Below are 13,795 nucleotides of genomic sequence, written 5' to 3' on the forward strand. Positions count from 1 at the left end.
GTCTTTAACACTGGTAGCATGCCGCGACAGCGTGGACGTGAACCGTATGTGCAGTTGACGGACTTTGAGCGAGGGCGTATAGTGGGCATGCGGGAGGCCGGGTGGACGTACCGCCGAATTGCTCAACACGTGGGGCGTGAGGTCTCCACAGTACATTGATGTTGTCGCCAGTGGTCGGCGGAAGGTGCACGTGCCCGTCGACCTGGGACCGGACCGCAGCGACGCACGGATGCACGCCAAGACCGTAGGATCCTACGCAGTGCCGTAGGGGACCGCACCGCCACTTCCCAGCAAATTAGGGACACTGTTGCTCCTGGGGTATCGGCGAGGACCATTCGCAACCGTCTCCATGAAGCTGGGCTACGGTCCCGCACACCGTTAGGCCGTCTTCCGGTCACGCCCCAACATCGTGCAGCCCGCCTCCAGTGGTGTCGCGACAGGCGTGAATGGACGGACGAATGGAGACGTGTCGTCTTCAGCGATGAGAGTCGCTTCTGCCAATGATGGTCGTATGCGTGTTTGGCGCCGTGCAGGTGAGCGCCACAATCAGGACTGCATACGACCGAGGCACACAGGGCCAACACCCGGCATCATGGTGTGGGGAGCGATCTCCTACACTGGCCGTACACCACTGGTGATCGTCGAGGGGACACTGAATAGTGCACGGTACATCCAAACCGTCATCGAACCCATCGTTCTACCATTCCTAGACCGGCAAGGGAACTTGCTGTTCCAACAGGACAATGCACGTCCGCATGTATCCCGTGCCACCCAACGTGCTCTAGAAGGTGTAAGTCAACTACCCTGGCCAGCAAGATCTCCGGATCTGTCCCCCATTGAGCATGTTTGGGACTGGATGAAGCGTCGTCTCACGCGGTCTGCACGTCCAGCACGAACGCTGGTCCAACTGAGGCGCCAGGTGGAAATGGCATGGCAAGCCGTTCCACAGGACTACATCCAGCATCTCTACGATCGTCTCCATAGGAGAATAGCAGCCTGCATTGCTGCGAAAGGTGGATATACACTGTACTAGTGCCGACATTGTGCATGCTCTGTTGCCTGTGTCTATGTGCCTGTGGTTCTGTCAGTGTGATCATGTGATGTATCTGACCCCAGGAATGTGTCAATAAAGTTTCCCCTTCCTGGGACAATGAATTCACGGTGTTCTTATTTCAATTTCCAGGAGTGTATTATACTAGAACAGACATGTGATTACATTTCCACGCAATTTGGGTGCATAGAACCTGAGAAATCAGTAGCCACAACAACCACCTGTGGCCGTAATAACGGCCTTGATACGCCTGGGCATTGAGTCAAACAGAGCTTGGATGGCGTGTAAGGTACAGCTGCCCATGCAGCGTCAACACGATACCACAGTTCATCAAGAGTAGTGACTGGCGTATTGTGACGAGCCAATTGCTCGGCCACCATTGACCAGACGTTTTCAGTTGGTGAGAGATCTGGAGAATGTGCTGGCCAGGGCAGCAATCTAACATTTTCTGTATCGAGAAAGGCCCGTACAGGACCTGCAACATGCGGTCGTGTATTATCCTGCTGAAATGTAGGGTTTCGCAGGGATCGAATGAATGGTAGAGCCACGGGTCGTAACACATCTGAAATGTAACGTCCACTGTTCAAAGTTCCGTCAGTTCGAACAAGAGGTGACCGAGACATGTAACCAACGGCACCCCATACCATCACGCCGGGTGATACGCAACTATGGCGATGACGAATACACGCTTCCAATGTGCGTTCACCGCGATGTCGCCAAACACGGATGCGATCATCATGATGCTGTAAACAGAACCTGGATTCATCCAAAAAAATGACGTTTTGCCATTCGTGCACCCAGGTTCGTCGTTGAGTACACCCTCGCAGGCGCTCCAGTCTGTGATGCAGCGTCAAGGGTAACCGCAGCCATGGTCTCCGAGCTGATAGCCCATGCTGCTGCAAACATCGTCGAACTGTTCGTGCAGATGGTTGTTGTTTTTCAAACGTCCCCATCTGTTGACTCAGGGATCGAGACGTGGCTGCACGATCCGTTACAGCCATGCGGATAAGATGCCTGTCATCTCGACTGCTAGTGATACGAGGCCGTTGGGATCCAGCACGGAGTTCCGTATTACCCTCCTGAACCCACTGATTCCATATTCTGCTAACAGTCATTGGATCTAGACCAACGCGAGCAGCAATGTAGCGAGACGGTAAACCGCAATCGCGATAGGCTACAATCCGACCTTTATCAAAGTCGGAAGCGTGATGGTACGCATTCTCTTCCTTACACGAGGCATCACAACAATGTTTCACCAGGCAACGCCGGTCAACTGCTGTTTGTGTATGGGAAATCGGTTGGAAACTTTCCTCATGTCAGTACGTTGTAAGTGTCGCCACTGGCGCCAACCTTGTGTGAACGCTCTGAAAAGCTAATCATTTGCATATCACAGCATCTTCTTCCTGTCGGTTAAATTTCGCGTTTGTAGCATGTCATCTTCGTGGTGTAGCAATTTTAATGGCCAGTAGTGTAGTTCTGAGGGACTGATGACCTCAGATGTTAAGTCCCATAGTGCTCAGAGCGATTTGAACCAGTGGTACGGCCATAATCACGTCGGAAACCTTTTCACATGAATGACCTGAGTACAAATGAACGGTCCGACAATGCACTGCCCTTTTGTACCTCGTGTATGCGGTACTACAGCTATCTGTGTATGTGCATATAGCTGTCCCATGCCTTATGTCACCTCAGTGCAGTGTTGAGAAACAGGGGTAATAAAAAGTGTAAGTTGAGATTTGTCAGGAGTGGACCAGGATGGGCTTGAGCCTCTTAGCCCTCCCCCTGAATATGCTGCTGGATAACATTTTAGGCCTTAGGGCACGAAATAGAGGGGCGAACAGCAGAACTAAAAGAGGCCTGGATCGAGAACATAGTAGAGGCGAAAACCCACGTCGAGGTAAATGTCGAGGAGGAAGAAGGATGGTTCAGATGCAGGAGGACGAAGATACGGCGAAGCGGAATTAAAAGGAGATGGCAGAGTCGCGAGCAGTGAGAGGCTCGATACATCGTAGGAGCAGTGCCCTGCACGCGCCGGTTCCCAGGGAGGGGTCGGCGCATACCTGTTGGCGGCGCCTGCCCGTCCTGTGGGTCAAGGGCGAGGAGGAAGGCAACCGGCCAGCGTCTCGGCGCCGCAGCGGCAGCGGCCACCGCTGGTGACGTCACGGCGTGACGTCAGGGCGCGACCACGTGGTGGCGGCGGGGCCCGCGGCCCGGCCGCGACAGTAACGGGCGAGCCGCCACCAGCAGCGGAGCACCTCAGCCACGGGGGACTGGCCGCCGCGCCGCGCTGCGCCTCGCCGCACAGGTACGCTCCTCGCGCTCTGCCAGTGGCGAGCCGGCGCAGGCCTGTCGCCGTGTGTGCGTCAGCTGACAGTCGGAGAGCGCCGGAAGGCACTCCTGTCTCCGCGCAGTGCGCCACAACACACGGTTACGCCCACCGCCGTTTCAGGACGCTATTGTTGCACTGTCTGACAGCTCGCAGAATAGCGGCGCGGGTTATCGGGAATATCTGTTTAACTTCGAAGATTTCACTATTTTATTCCGATATTTGCAGTCTAATAACAATCAAAAAATTGTGTTTATAAGATGGCTGAAGAGCACGTTGTTTACAAGCAATGTGTGTTTCTGCTGTTGAAAACGTCAGAAAACAAGACAGGTGTGGTCTTCTGAAGACACAGCGTTGCTGAACGTATTGTAAATCAAAATTTGATTGTTGCATTAAAATAAGATCGAATAAACTGTAACTAGTTAATATTTTGAGTTTTCGTTAATATTGTATGTCATAACAAGTTTCGAACTATTTCGCCTTATCTTCATGCTGTAGTTCTTTTCTGATTCTGCCTTGCCGAATAGCAAACTGCACAGTTTCGGTACGTAACCATTTGTCTAAGTCTCGTCAATTTGTTATATATCCCAGTGCTGTTGTCTATCAGTTGTTGAGTTCGAAACTGACAGTATTTTTCTGGAACATTAAGGCAGACAATTGAACTAGTGTGGCTTTCTTTAAATTTGGGCCGAAGAAAGAAATAGATCGAGGAGGCGTTTAAAGTAGCTTCTTCACTCATAGTGAACTCTGAAGAGGTAAAATCATTCGATTTAAGTCTTAAAATTTTCACTGGATATACTCCACCAACAGTAAAACTTCGTTCGGCAGCAGCACAGTGCTTCAATAGTTTCCTTTCACCTTTAAAGCTAACAGCACACGCTACACTTCCTTGGCTATGTCAGTGTTGTCGAAGGGGATCGATCACTCAGCTCACCATGACACTCTGAAATAATCTAGAAAATCTATAGACAACCTGGATACTTACGATTGGACCAGGTTCCAAATAAGCCTAACGAAACCAAGGGAAATGTACAATCTCCGCGCTCTAGAAATTCAGGAAGTTTCTTCCTAGGGGTTGCAGTTCCGTTTGACAGATTTCAGCACGCTGCGTTTTGTCCAGCTTCCTGCATCTAATTTTTGTTGTTGTAAGAAGTTGCTTCATTTTAAGCATTAGAGATGAGATTAGTAATTTCATCTCCATTACACAACCGAATATCACATTTGAGACTGTACGTTAAGTACTATACCCATTGGAACCTGTATATTTGATTTTATCATTTTCGTGGAAATGCCGGCCACAGTACATCCGGATGCACTGATGTATAAATTCCACGTCGTTTTCGGAGTTCTGAGGCCAACGACGAAAAGTGATATCTTGACTATATAAAATGGTTTTTATTAAATTTGCAACATCATCCGAGTCTGTTGTGACCGTCGACAGTGTATTCTCTATAAAGTGCTATCATACCATTCATATTATAAAAACAACCGCCTTGTAGTTTATCGTATCTCCAATAATGCCTCCGAATTTTTTATGTGGAAACTCTTGAAACTTCGTAAATAAAACGAACTTTAGTAACGTTCTACAAAATGTGTGTGAAATCTTATGGGGCTTAACTGCTAAGGTCATCAGTTCCTAAGCTTACACACTACTTAACCTTAATTATCCTAAGGACAAACACACATTCCCATGCTCGAGGGAGGACTCTAACCTCCGCCGGGACCAGCCGCACATCCATGAGTGCAGCGCCTGAGACCGCTCGGCTAATCCCGCGCGGTAACGTTCTACATCTACATTCTTCATGTCTACTTATTTATTACTCAACTTAGTCACCGTGGTAACAAACACATTTCTCCTAATGGGCGACCATTTTATGGATATCGTCACTGTAGAATGTTTGACTTTGTTGACGGAGCTACATCCTCAGCTCTGCTTGCACCGTTTCACATCTGTCAACGTGAAGTCCTCGAAGGTGTTCTTTATGATTTGGAAATGGATGAAATTCGAGGAATGAGTAGAAGTCAGGACTGTATGGAGGATGATCGATAACAGACAACCGAAGGCGTGGGATTGTTGCAGATGTCGCAGCGCTCGTGTGTGGTCTGCCACAGTCAAGCTGAAGAAGAGGGCGCTCCGTGTGTTGATGAGCCCTTCGAATTCGCGCTTTCAATTTTTGAGGATCTCCACTCACCGACATAGTTACGTTACACACCGTCACCTTGCACGATAAAAGTCAGATCCCCCTAGCGGCAGAGGGTTGCCAGTTGCGTCAGCGAAGCGGGAAAGTCGACCGAGTAACCTGCATGGAACAGATGTTGAGAACAGAATAATAAGTTCGGAGGCATCACTTTACAGCACGCCCTCGTACATACTTCAGGCACTTAACTTGCATTCGAGTGGATGGTATTTCAAATCCTCGTCTTTGGTTTCACAAAATCGTGTAAGGCAAATGACGGAATGGCTCCTTTGAATAGGACGCGGCTGATATTATTCCGCAATCCGATCTTGTGCTCTTGTCAGTAATGATCAGGTCGTCGGCGGGGTGTTTAACCCAGGTCTTCTTCTTTTCTTCTTTCTGTTGTGACCGTACATACGATGAACTTTATGATGTAGTAAGAGACCTATTATCTACCATGTTCGTTATCGGCATTATTTTAATTTTCATCCTTAGTTCATTGTATTAGTTAATTATATGAACATAAAGGTGCTGCAGGTATTAATCTCGAACGACTTAAGGCCAACTGGCATTGATTGGAACGTTGTGTCAACTGGAAATTACCATTATGCAAGACATCAGTTGCTTTGTATATCTATTAAACGGCATGTGAGGGGATTTATCTGTAGTGTTTCTATCTATTTCGTGTTGTGAGTTTAATATAGCATTGTTTTTCTGTACTGTATACCAACAAGAAAATCTGGAGTGTCTCCAGTTTCGAGATGGCTGACATGTGGTAACTTTGATTTTTCTTTCAGAGCCCTATTTCCGGCAGGTAGGTTGGTTGGCTAGTTGATTTTTGGGAGGGGGACCAAACAACGAGGTCAGCGGTCCCATCCGATGAGGGAAGGGTGGAGAAGGAAATCGGCCATACTGTTTCAAAGGAACCATCCCGACATATGCCTGAAGCGAGATAGGGAAATTCCGGAAAAACGGTTTGAATCGTCGTCCTCCGGAGTGCGAGTCCAGCGTGTTAACAACTGCGCCACCTCGCTCGGTCCGGTAGGTAGATGCCTTCTGTAAATAGTTATCATTTAAGAGGGGTAGTCATGATGTTTTAATTATTACCTGGCCGGCCGCGGTGGTCTAGCGGTTCTAGGCGCTCAGTCCGGAACCGCGCGACTGCTACGGTCGCAGGTTCGAATCCTGCCTCGGGCATGGATGTGTGTGATGTCCTTAGGTTAAAAAAAATGGTTCTGAGCACTATGGGACTCAACTGCTGAGGTCATAAGTCCCCTAGAACTTAGAACTACTTAAACCTAACTAACCTAAGGACAACACAAACATCCATGCCCGAGGCAGGATTCGAATCTGCGACCGTAGCGGTCGCGCGGTTCCAGACTGTAGTGCCAGAACCGCTCGGCTCCTTAGGTTAGTTAGGTTTAAGTAGTTCTAAGTTCTAGGGGACTGATGACCACAGATGTTAAGTCCCATAGTGCTCAGAGCCATTTGAATTATCACCTCGGGAAGCTATTGTGCAGTTACGGTGTACGTGTGTCTTCCGTTGTGTGCTGTGGTTGGTAATAGCATGATGCATGATGGTAAGTGGCTGACTGAATTTGTGTTCGATATAGACAGTGGGGAGGAAAGTAGGTAGTGGTGACAGTCACCCATAGCGTAGCCTGAGGCCGAAGTTGACAGATGCCGAAGCCAACAACTCCCAGCACGATTATCCACCGTGTTTACTTCCCATCATGCATCGTACAGTTACGAACTACAGCATGCAACGGGAATACACAGATACGCCATAACTACACTTTTGCCTTTCGAGAAAATCAAGCTGCGACTGTCAAATTATGTGACGGTGTTGGCCCATCATTCATGATTCAGTGCAACACATTTTCTCTAAGGTGGATGGCTTGCCAGTGACCTTTGTTGTAGACGTCTTGATTCTGATTTTTCAGAAAATGTTACATCTCAAAAATCACTTCGTCTTTCTGGAAAAACCTGCCATGCAATGGTTTCCTCATCAGAGGAAAAACGAAGAATACGAGGCATTCGGGGAGGGGGGGGCGGGGGGGGGGGGGGGTGCAGGTAAAATTTGATAGCTGAAAGAAGCAATAAGTGTGACTGTGCCCTTTGCAGAATGAACTCCGGCGTTCTCGTGGAGCAGGAACACACCCTTGGACGCTTCGTCTTAACTACTTCCTGTAACATCGTTAGGAGATTCCACTAGTATGCATAATTGTTGGCACCACACCGTGGCACTCCCAAAAAACTCTCATCTCCACCTTGCCCGACGATGGTTCGGTCCTCGCCTTTTTTGTCGGTGATGAATTCACATGTTCCCACTGATTGCTTTGCTCCTTCCTCTTGCGGTCTTAGTAATATAACCAGCACTCGTCCATTATGGTAGGCGGCCAAAGAAATCATCTGGATTGAGCTGACACAGCTGCAATAGCATAATTTATACTTTTCCTGCTTAAATATCATGTATGCCACGTAAAGTTAAGTTTTCACAATAGACATTTTTCCACTTTGAAGACGGTCCATGGTCGAAACCGGTAGTGAATAAATGTATTCTGAGACAGCACAGTGTGTATCACGCACTTCTCCCAGTATTTTGTCAGTGGCTTATTTCTGTGTGGCTATGAGAACTCGATGATTTACGCAAACATCTGTCAATGATCAAGTGTGTCTGCGTGCGCGAGTTGAAGCTGTATGACAAGTTTAATGAACAGACGGCTTAATTGACACACTACAGTTGATAATCTTGTACCTCTGAATCTAAAAATTTGCTCACCAATGTTTATGTAGTGCCTCGTATCATTTTTGCAGAAGAAATCCGATTCCCAGATATTAATAAGCGTTTTCGATACATTATGTATACAGACAGAGGACGTCAAGTTTCTGGAATCCACTGGCAGGGGTTTGGGACTTTCCATGTGTAATCGTATAGAAGTTGACTTCACTTATACTGTCGGATCAGTTACTGATGTGTGTGCTTCTCCCGCCCTGTGATTGCTGTCTCCCTTAGAAATGTTGATTTTTAGTGTCCTGTGACCGCTTACAGTCTCTGCTCCTCATCTCCCTTAGAAAAGTTGACTTTCAGTGTGAAGGTGATCGTTTACAGGCTCTACTCCTAAACACTTTGTTGCGAGTGACGTTACAGACACTCCGCAAAAGGGCGCTACTGTGAAAACTACCTATCCCGCATTATTACCAGAAACTGAGCATTTGTAAACAACAGATGTTTTACAGAGAGCTTCGTGCTTTTTATCTACCGATTCATTATTTCATTGGGAACATTTTTTTCTGTAGCTTTTTTCTCCACCTTTCTATTTTAGGTTGTTCCGGTTTAAAGATACACATTGTCTACTTGCTAAAATCAAGTGAAATTAACAACAAACAGGGGATTATTGAATGAAAACAACTGATTATTTAAGTTGTTGATATTTTTATTTGCTGGTACTTGAATACGGGTTTTGTATGCACGTCTGTTAACGCGTGCCTCAAGTGCCAAAGCTAAGCCGGTCCCTGCCTTACACAGTAAGCTGCACGTCATCGGCATGAAAAATGTGAAAATCAGGTAAAAGTATTATCGACCCGATGGTCAGTTTGAACACCACAGTGATTTACTAGGTATGGTCCTGTTGGGGTGGTGTGACGTTGCTTTTCTCCGGCTTTTCAACTGACTCACCAACCCAGTTGCAAATGGATCTACAGTTTAACAGGGACTCCGAACCACGGAGCAGTTTGGCATTTCTCACGCTCTTACAATGATTTATTTATGTGAAAAATGCTAAGCTGCTCCACGTTTCGGAATCAACGCTAAATTAGTTATAGGTTCTCTCTCCATACCCACCCCCACCCCCGATAACTGGCTTAATAAGTCAGTTCGAGGGAATACTACATCCACTAAGAGCAAACCTTGTAACTCTATATGGTATTCAAACCTACCTTCGGGTTGACAATAAGCTTTACTTAATTTTCGTGTTTCGTGCCGCTGTCTATGTAATGCTAGGACGGGCTTAGCTTTGTCGTTGCTGGCATATGTCCAACAGACGTGCAGACGTATAACAGAAGCCGTGCATCGAACCCGGATTCTGCCGACTGCAGTACCACTGTCTTACTACTGCGTCACATCTGGGTGATCGATCCTGTCGCCTCTATAGACGATGCAGGCGAACTGCTGCAATCCATCTGGCTCTCCAAATTCCCAGATCTAGTGACGCAACGAAGGCGAGCTCTCTGCTGCGCTTCGGGTGCTCTGTTTCTGTTCGCACTGTTCTTAACGCTAGAAGAGGTTGACAGCGCACAAGATTAGGCTGAATACTGAGGCCATTTCCGTCGTTCATCTATACTGAAATCACAGCAGACTGACCTTCCGTAACTGACGGTGGCATACCTCATACTTAATTTGTCACCAACGAGAGCAGGTGCAACGTTAATGGTTTCTTCCAGCATATTCTACTGTTACATTTGTTCTCCGCAAACCGCCGCACGGCTGCACAGTGTACCAGATTCATTCTCCAATATTTGTCTTATATTCCAGAATGTTACGCAGGCAGGAACAGCATCTATATCTGTGTGCTTAAGTCATAATTTCTCTAGTAACATGTTTCGTAATAGTGATGGAATTTTGAGAGTCAGAGCCTTCGCGTCGCGATGCACAACATTTTTTTTTCAACGCCACCCACTGGAGTTTGAGAAGCATTTTTTGACCCTTCTGGCTCGAGTAAGCAAATCCGCGACAAAATAAATAATTCTTCTCTTAATCTTCCGTCTTATTTCAATTTGTTAAGGGGTGTAGATCAGCGAATAGTACTCTCTGGGATCGGTCGAACGAGAAGCTTTCATGCGATCTTCTTTGTGGGTGAATTAACCCTTCTGATAAATCTTAGTATTTATATTCCCCACGTTTGTTTGATCGATCTGTACAGTTACTCATTAATGATTAACGGTCGTGACTATGTCCACTGTCTGATACACGATAGTGTTCAAAATGGTTCAAATGGCTCTGAGCACTATGGGACTTGACATCTGTGGTCATCAGTTCCCTAGAACTTAGAACTACTTAAACCTAACTAACCTAAGGACGTCACACACATCCATGCCCGAGGCAGGATTCGAACCTGCGACCGTAGCAGTCGCGCGGTTCCGGACTGAGCGCCTAGAACCGCTAGACCACCGCGGCCGGCCACGATAGTGTAGTCGTGTGATATCATAACTTTTCTTTTGTTTACTTATACTACATCATTCATTTCTTTGTGGACAGTTGTCAATATTTAAACAAGACGTCGATACTCGGCAAGTCTCCATGCATTTCGTAATATTCTTCTACTGACATCAAGTGTCGTGTCTGCGAACAGCCTCAGCGACAGATGTTAACTGTCATGTCGGTAATATACAAAGTTTTCGGAGAGTAACGGCATTGTCGCTTTACGCAGAGGTACGTCGGACACAGTTGTTGCTTTTGACGATAGTAAGCGTTCGGATGTCGGATGTTATTAACACTATAAGAGCGTTTGGTATAGATAACTTGAACCTAGAGCTATATGGCACTCAACATAACCTAGATAAGATCTTCTATCTCTTATGTTTACCGTACAGTGCATATCTACAGCGTCTGGAGTACCAAGTCCACTTGCTTCTCACCCTTCCGTGAACGTTTAGTACCAGCGTGACACTCACAAAATCTGAAATTTCCCTTAACGAAATAAAGGCATCGTTGTACGACCATTCGATCTCCTAACTGTCAATGGTGGCTTACTTACTTTACTTTACTTTTTCGTGTCCGGAAACCAGGTCACAGTCTTTCAGCCCAGCATTTCTTGTCCAGCCATAAATCGTCGGGGTTTTACCTATAAGGGCAGTTTGGCCAGGCGAGCAGGTGCTCCATATCCTGCACAACGCTACAGTCACACTTATCATCCGTGGTTACAAGACCCCACCTAATCATATTTGTCTTCACTGGGGCCACCCCTGTCATTTGGTTCAGTATCCTCGATGTCTTCCAGTTTGTGCTGAAGCCTCTGGGCACTTCCTGTGCAAGTGGGTAATCAGCTGGTGGTTCTTCTATTATCGTGGCTAAGAACCTTTTACGGGATTTCAATCGCTGGGGTTTCCACTCACCGCCAAAAAGGGGATGCCGATCATCGATAGTTTGTCTGAACCTCTCTGTGAATCCAGGTGATGTTCTCCGAGAGTTGGAGTTCGCAAACCCGGCAGCTATATATATTTACGGCAGGGAAGTAGGTTTCATGCATCCCGTTGTTAATCGACATGTTTCATTAAGACTTATGTCGACTTTCTTTGCATGGGTTCATCTGGACCATACTGGGTAGGCATATTCGGCTGTAGAGAAGCGTAAGGCTTGTACGGTGGCTGAAGAAAACGGAGCCGTTACTTCTTCAGAAAGAGCTTTCCAGTTGTCCACATGAGGCCGTCTGATCCTGTTTCATTCGTTCCAGCAGGGAGATATCCTCCACGATACCAGAGACAAAACGAGAAGCAGCCGTTTTACTGTTCTTTAACCAATTGACCTCTCAGTCACATACCTGGATCACAATTGCGTGTGTGTGTCTGAATGTTACTTCAAGTTATGTCGACAACTTCTAATGGGAAAAGAGTTACTGTAAGACTACGAACTAATTGACGATATTACTAGGTTGTCAATGACAGGGGACAGGAAGGGGGGAGAGAAGAGCGGAAAGAGTGGCAAGAATAACAAGTGAATCGAGACAGGATGTGAAAGATGCAGAAGTAGAAATGAAAGGAGATGAAGAATTGAGGATGAAGGAAGACAGAGAGTACGTAATGCGTTTGAAAAACTGTTATTGAAGCACCTAGGGAGGGAAGATTTCACATGGGAGTGAAGCTACAAGCTCTTCTGAAACGTAGCAGACGCAAGAATCATACATAGATTATTATCTTGTTTGTTGCACTGATGGACGGTTTAAGTAGAGAACGACAAAATTCTAGAGTTGCATATAAGTGTAGAAAGAACAATAGCACTGTTGCAAGCCAAATATATGACGTACTAGCTTTACAAATCATAACCGTTAATTCTAATTTCTTTCGTTTTTGTACTACATCTGTACATGGTTTCAACTCAGGAAAGATTGCAGAGCGATGTTGGTGGCCACACAACAACGTTAAGCTTCGAACTCCCACATCATTTCACTAAATATCCATGGTAGGATGTACACCACAGTCCTGCAAGAAACATTAGATCTGGTATTGGAAGAAATACCTTTAGGAACAAGGAACAGAATGTGGTATCAACACGATGGGTGTCCGGCAAATTTTCCGCTGATGGCTAGAAATGAGTTGCAGAGACAATTCCCAAATCGTTAGATTGGACGCGGAGGAGATGTGTCGTGGCCGGCTCGTTCGCCAGACTTGTCGCCTCTGGATTTTTTCTTGTGGGGATTCGTAAAAGACATTGTTTGTAAAGACGTTCCAACTACACCTGAAGAAATGCGAGAGAGAATTGTCAGAACATGTGCTTCGGTAAGTGCCGATGTGATAAGCAATACCACTCAATCCATGATAAGATTTCAGCATTTCATTGATACCAATGGTCATCACTTCGAACACCTTCTGTAAATGGACGTTCATGCCACCTTTTTGACCTTCGTTGACCTTCAAAGACCTTACTGTTACACATCATTGGATTCGTCTCGATACCCGCTATTAGAAAATAAGTACCAAACTATAGCATCCCATTTAAAAAAACTTCAAGAGACGTACAGCCTCCGTGGTATTCAGCTGCTAATTTCGTAACTGAATGTGAAGGAGCACACCATATAATAATCTTCACGAAGTTTGAGCGAATTTCCGCTAGCGATGAAGCGTCCAAAAGAGGTTAGTTTATGACTTCACGGTACAACAGTTCACCAATTTGTTCAAAGACACACAACAAAAAAATGGTTCAAATGGCTCTGAGCACTATGGGACTTAACATCTATGGTCATCAGTCCCCTAGAACTTAGAACTACTTAAACCTAACTAACCTAAGGACATCACACACATCCATGCCCGAGGCAGGATTCGAACCTGCGACCGTAGCAGTCGCGCGGCTCCGGACTGAGCGCCTAGAACCACTAGACCACCGCGGCCGGCGACACACAACACGACTACTTTGAAAAGCCGTGTAAATAAAACTGTTCCTCAGATCTGTTTCCATTTTGACCGAAGTTATTATGCAACATCTACCACCACAACAAAAACGTTGTCCCATTATCTCATTTTTAGCCC

General features: G+C 46.4%; 1 protein-coding gene across 1 annotated transcript in view; it reads left to right on the top strand.

The window, feature by feature from the left end:
* The first annotated feature begins 3,290 nt into the window (after positions 1-3,290).
* The window catches only part of LOC126248102 (protein sickie), a 687,677-nt gene continuing 677,172 nt past the window's right edge, over positions 3,291-13,795 (top strand). Inside the window, exon 1 of the mRNA XM_049948773.1 lies at positions 3,291-3,356. The gene's annotated coding sequence lies outside the window, so the exon portion shown is untranslated. The remainder of the gene's footprint in view (positions 3,357-13,795) is intronic.

Source organism: Schistocerca nitens, chromosome 3 (assembly GCF_023898315.1).
Source record: "Schistocerca nitens isolate TAMUIC-IGC-003100 chromosome 3, iqSchNite1.1, whole genome shotgun sequence".
NCBI classification, from domain to species: Eukaryota; Metazoa; Arthropoda; class Insecta; order Orthoptera; family Acrididae; genus Schistocerca; species Schistocerca nitens.